This window comes from Pinus tabuliformis, chromosome 2_2 (assembly GCF_031772625.1).
Source record: "Pinus tabuliformis cultivar Carrire ecotype Pingquan chromosome 2_2, CPIR1, whole genome shotgun sequence".
NCBI lineage: Eukaryota > Viridiplantae > Streptophyta > Pinopsida > Pinales > Pinaceae > Pinus > Pinus tabuliformis.
The window spans coordinates 507,308,625-507,314,701 of NC_142300.1; the positions used below are offsets into that span (position 1 = coordinate 507,308,625).

At 35.3% G+C, this 6,077-nt stretch overlaps 1 pseudogene; it reads left to right on the forward strand.

The window, feature by feature from the left end:
- The first annotated feature begins 3,603 nt into the window (after nt 1–3,603).
- LOC149193587 (putative UPF0481 protein At3g02645 pseudogene) lies at nt 3,604–5,065 on the forward strand (annotated as a pseudogene).
- The last annotated feature ends 1,012 nt before the right edge of the window (nt 5,066–6,077 follow it).

Here is a 6,077-nt window from a genome sequence, read left to right on the forward strand (position 1 = left end):
TAAATGACTAAGCTCTCCTATGGCCCCATGTGGAAAGAAAACAATAAGTGGGAGAATGTGTTGGGTTGTGTTATATTCTTTCACAACTAGCTACCCTATATTATATGGGTGGAACTGCCTATGGTTTTGTGAATGGTTTTCGCAGATGTTTTTGGCGTAATGGTTTTCGGTCCATGGTATTGGATGCTTTGACATGTATATATATGTATTGTAACATTGAAAGGAATATAATGAAAAATCAATCTGGTAGTCTCAATTTGGGATGCAGGGGAAAATCTTTGTGTATATGTGTTTTATGTGTTATGCTCTCGCATTGTTTATTTTTTGTTCTTAGAATTCGCATGCAGGTAATTTATGTACGAGGTTAAAACCTACAGCTACTCCTATATGATTTGGACCTTCTAGCAACTTTCTAGTTTTTATGTGCCTTGTCTAGCACAATATCTTACTCTTGCAAAAAGCATTTTCCACATAATCTCTTTCATATCATAAGAGAATTAAATATTAGTAACAATTTCATTGTGAGTTAATAAAAACAAAAAGAAGTAGTTAAATATTCTTTCAAATCTAACTGTTATCCTATTGATCTATATGATGAATTGAATTACATTCTTGTGCACAACTTCCTTCTTATATTTCAACTCTTCTCTGCTCTCCTCCTTCGTCTATCTGTTTCATATCATAAGAAATTTAAATGTTTATTAGAAATTTTATCTTTATATAATAAATACAAAATACAATTAATTAAATATTATTTCAAATCCAAGTTAAAATAAATAAATGTGATACACAATAGAAATCTGGGCTTTATAAATTTCCCCAAGCATTTCACATGAAATCAAGGGCGTTGTCCCTCTGGCAAAACCGTGAGCAGCACTGGGCAGAGGCAGAGGAGGTTATTGCAGAGCTTATTACCTTACGGGGTAGCAGAGGCAAGAATAAAGAAAAAACTAGAATAGGGCCGCAGTTCAACATGAAGATGCCATGCCAAATTAAGTAACGACCCTTTTAGGTGGATACCCTGTAACTTTTAACCACCTCACCTGCATTTTTTTAGGGCCACATGAGCAATGAGTTCTGAAAACTATAGGTGTGACCAGGTAAGTCTAATTAGGCATATAATAAATAACAAATGAATGGCCCTTATTACGAGCAGCTATTATAACAAAACTGACTGATGACTGGTTCATAGTCTGATTGCGGGACATTCCCTGCGGTAGGCATCTATACTTACCTACCTGTGCTGGGCGCATTGCCTTGGAGTAAGTAAGGGCGCTAACCCTCACGCTAGTACTTTTTCCTATATCTATGCCAACTGGGGTTATGTGAGACCATATCTTTGAAATATATAGAAGCCTAATTACAGTGTGGGAGAACGAACGAATCCGGATAAACCCCAATTCTTTTAAAAGGTTTTCATAGATTTAAATTTTATCTGGTTTCTCTGAGAGAAAAAAAAACAATGCATAGCCAAAAATATAACTCTACTCTATTAAAATCGAACATTATAAAAGAAAATAAACCTGTAACTATCCAAGAACATTGAATGAAAAGAAGCCTTAACGATTATCCCCAGCTCTTAAATACATATAGTCTTAGAAATCCAAGGCATCAGAGATCATGAATGTTTTGGGTCTATCTTTACATGGAGTTGGAATACAAGGGAAAATTATAATAGTAGCATATGTGTATTTAAACCTTAGTCAGTTTTATTTATGAATAAATTGCTAATTAGGGAAGCCATAATTTAGATTCTCACCTGCAATAGCAGCAAAAATCCATAGCATGCATTCTACAATTATTGATTGAATCTATAATTCTTCTGCCTCTGTACTGCAAACACAAAGCAAAAATAGGAATTGTTAGGGAAAACAAATGTGCATAATAAAATGTTCCAACCACAAACACAATTAATTTAGACATTCCATTACAAAACCATCCTAAAATAAAAATAAAAAAGAAAAGGGTGCATACCTTGTCTTGGTAGGATCCCATCCCATGTTCTCTTCTCTTCTCTTTGGCATCATCCTCTCTCCTAACCGCAACCAACTAGAGCCAACCTCCTCTCCCTCTAGACCCAGACTGAAAAAAGAAAACCAAAACCAAGCCAAAACAAAAATTAAAAAATAAAAGCAAACCCAAAAATCCAGAAAGAGTTAGAAACATGAAACAATTATTCAATTAAGCATGACCAAGCATGAAAAACAACAAAAACAAAAAACAAGTGAAAACATCTAACAAATTCGGCTCTGATTTCTTCTTCTGCCAACCTAAAGAGCCCCTCCATGTGCAATCTCCTACTCATCCAACCCACAAATTCCAGGTAGTGGAATGGGTCTACGAATTGTTAAGCTCCACATTGAGCATTATGGAACAATACCAAAGGTAAGGTCATAATCAGGGAAGCCAAGGTAAAAAATTGTGTTTCATTAATTGTATGTTAAACTATGAATGATTATGTCTTACAATTGTTTCTAGATGACATAAATTACATTTTACCTGAATCTTGCACATATGTCTAGATGACACTCTCGCTCACATGTGATTTGTCTCCTTTTCATCCTATGAATTGAAATCAACTTCTGATCATGCGACACAAAGAGAATATGAACAGGGGGGCATTACACAACCACATTTATGACAAAGGCGCACAAGTAAAATGTTAACAGGTAGTAGCATAACTGGTATGACCGGACACAAAAACGTGTCCTCCAAGTTTCCACATTCATACGTGCAAACAGGTATCCGTTTCAATGCGTGTTTAGCACTTTTTTTTAATTTAATTTTTTCTAATCCCACATAAGTGGAGATAAATAAGAGCCACAATAATTTTTTAATGATCATTTGGTAAAAATTAATTTAAGTAGGGTTTAAACACTTGATTTAGATATGCAAGGAGGTTATCACTTTCAATTTCATTCATTGATCAAGTGGCTATTAGGAAAATGATTAAAGCGCCCTACTTCAATAGGAAAGAGCCCTATCAACATAATTATCTACAGAAATATAAAACATCCATACAAAATTTCAGAATATATATATATATATATATATATATATATATATATATTATTATCTATATAAATATAAAATATCTATAAAACTTTAAAATTCATTTAAAAATAAAAAAAATTCTATTAAATAAAATAGAAATAGAAATTTGATTTAAAAAAACCCCATTTGACATACATACACCTCCCATATTTTACTTAAAAAATAAAATAACGAAATAACACCCCGCTTTCCTTTATGAATGGATTGAACCAATACCTCAAGTCACTCAAGTCTATATAAGGCCACTCGTTTCTCACATACACATCTCTATCTTTTCTCCGCTATTTTTGGTCACTCAACGTTTGCATCCACATCTCGAATTTACCTCCACTATTTAGTGTGCGGCTCCATCTCTCATATAACCCTAAAACATGGAATCCAACACTGAGGCCGCCCATATGAAGGTAGAGGAGGATAGTTGGGTTATTCAAATTAAGGAATCTCTCAATAAACTACAAGAAGAAGAGGAGGAAATTGTGAAAGAGTTCTTCCGTGTTTAATGTGCCGAAAGAGTTATTGCCAGACAAGCCGGAAGCCTACATTCCTCAAATGGTTTCCATCGGCCCCTCTCACCACTGGAGATCTGAGCTCCATGATATGGACCACTACAAATTGGCAACTGCTTGCAGATTTCAGAAAAAAATGAACGGACTGCGAAAGTTTCAGTTGGTCGTTGTGGAGGAATTTAAAAAATATGATTGGCAAATCCGGAGCTGCTATCACAAGTTCATCGACTATAAGGAAGAAACCTTGGCGTGGATCATGGCTCTGGACGCCGTCTTCCTTCTTGAGTGTTTGCAGTTTTATGTATTAGATCTGACAGGCACCAGTGCCGTTTACAACTCCATTCTAAGAGATTTGATGATGCTCGAAAATCAGTTGCCGCTTTTTCTAATGAGAAAGCTTTTGGAGTTGAAGTTGGGTTGTGAAGCCAAGGCAGAGGAGAGGCTCTCCAGCCTGCTATGTCTAATGTTCCAAGAAATATCGCCTTTCAGTTTCAAGTTGCCTGATAGTTCAAATCTCCGTATAAAGGAAAGACGGCACATGCTGGAGGCGCTGTACTGCTGTATCGTTCCTCTTTCCAACAGTCAAATTCCAATTCCATTTGAGGAAGAAAAAGATGCTCCGTATCCAGCGGACACGTCAACCGTTACTCCAATTCTAATTGAGGAAGAAAACGACTCGCCTGATGAAGTGGACAGTTCAAGCGTTAGACAACCCTTTAGTTTGCTCTGGAACATTCTCTCCTCTATCAACGTTGGCCCCGCTGGATTTATCACGGAGTTGATTGAGCGAGCGCTGAAGTGGAGGCTTTCACAATTTGTGATTCAGCGAGCGCCGAAGTGGAGGCTTTCACAATTTGTGATTGAGCGAGCGCCGAAGTGGAGGCTTTCATCTTTTGTTCAGTATTTTTAGGAGACTATGTACAGATGAAATGAGAATTGGAGAAGAATCGTCTGTTAAGATCATACAGCCCTCTCCACACGAACTGAATATTCCTTCTGTGGCTGATTTATATTTTGCGGGAGTCAAATTCTCTCCTACTGATGGCGACCTCACCACAATAAAATTTGATGAAAAAACTGCCACGCTTTACCTCCCCAGAGTAAAGTTGGATACCAACACAGAGGTAATCCTCAGAAATCTGGTGGCATTCGAAGCTTCTGCTGCGCCTGGTGCGCTTGTTTTCAGGCGATATATTGATTTCATGAACGGTATGATCGACGGAGTAAAAGATGTGAAATTGTTGAGAGAGAGCGGAATTATTTGTAACCATCTCCAAAGTGACGGAGAAGTTGCCAGCCTATGGAATGGCATGGGCAAGTGCGTCCGGGTCACAGAAGTTGGATATTTAGCGAAAGTTACAAAAGATCTAAATAGGTATTATAGTAGAAAATGGAAAGTTGTTGTGGTAAAGTTTGTGAATAATTATATATTCAGTTCGTGGAAATTTCTCTCTCTTGTAGCTGCAGCGATACTTTTGATCATCACTTGTTTGCAACGTTACTGATCCGTCTATAATTGCAGTAATTGGGTTAAGCGGTAGTGGTACGTACCATAATCTTGCCCACTCTTAATGCTGAACTGCACAGCAGCAAAGTGGTACGTACGATTGTTTCCATGCTTTATCTTGAAGTTCGCACGTATTACTTTTAAAAGTAATGAAGTATTAAGTAATTACAAGAATATAAATTTAAAACAATATAAAATATTGGCATCATTAGGCAGATGTTTGTAAGGGCATCTAATTGGGTGTTCAATGCTTCAAATTGAGAATTATTCAATAGGACAGATGTATAATTATTTCTTATATTATATTATATTATATTATATTATATTATATTATTGGTGACTAGTGGAATCGGTAATGGCGGTGTACTCGCATTACATGAGGTCGAATCCCACCCACTGCCATTATAACTTTTAGGAGGAATGGCATAGTCCGCAAGGACGGCTCTCGGTTAAGACGAGACTCGAACTCGTGAGGCAAAGACAACTTAGAAAATCGTCCACTAGCCACCAGACCAAACTTCTGAGAGCTAAATAAGAAAATTATTATTATATATTAATTTAAAATAAAATTATGTAAAATTTAAATATATTTCATTAAATTATTTAATATATTTATAACATTTTTATGTGATAAATATTTTACTTACAAAACATATAATTGTGAGAATGATTTCAGAAAAATCACATTGAGAATCATTTGTCGACGCTTTTCGAACCAACTAGTGTGGTTCATTGTCAAGACAAGTTGAGGAACAAATATGAGCAATCCATTAAATAGAGCATGCATGTCCTTCAACGACTATATGAACGTGCAACGGTTAAAAAAAAAAAAAAAACAAAATAAAACCTTTAACAGTTATAATAATTATTATTATTATTATTATTTAATTAATTAATTAATTAATTAATTACAGCAATATTATTGTATTAACCATTAGTAATATTATTATATTAACTTCAAGCTAATATTAATAATATTACTATATTAATTTTAAATTAATATGATTAAT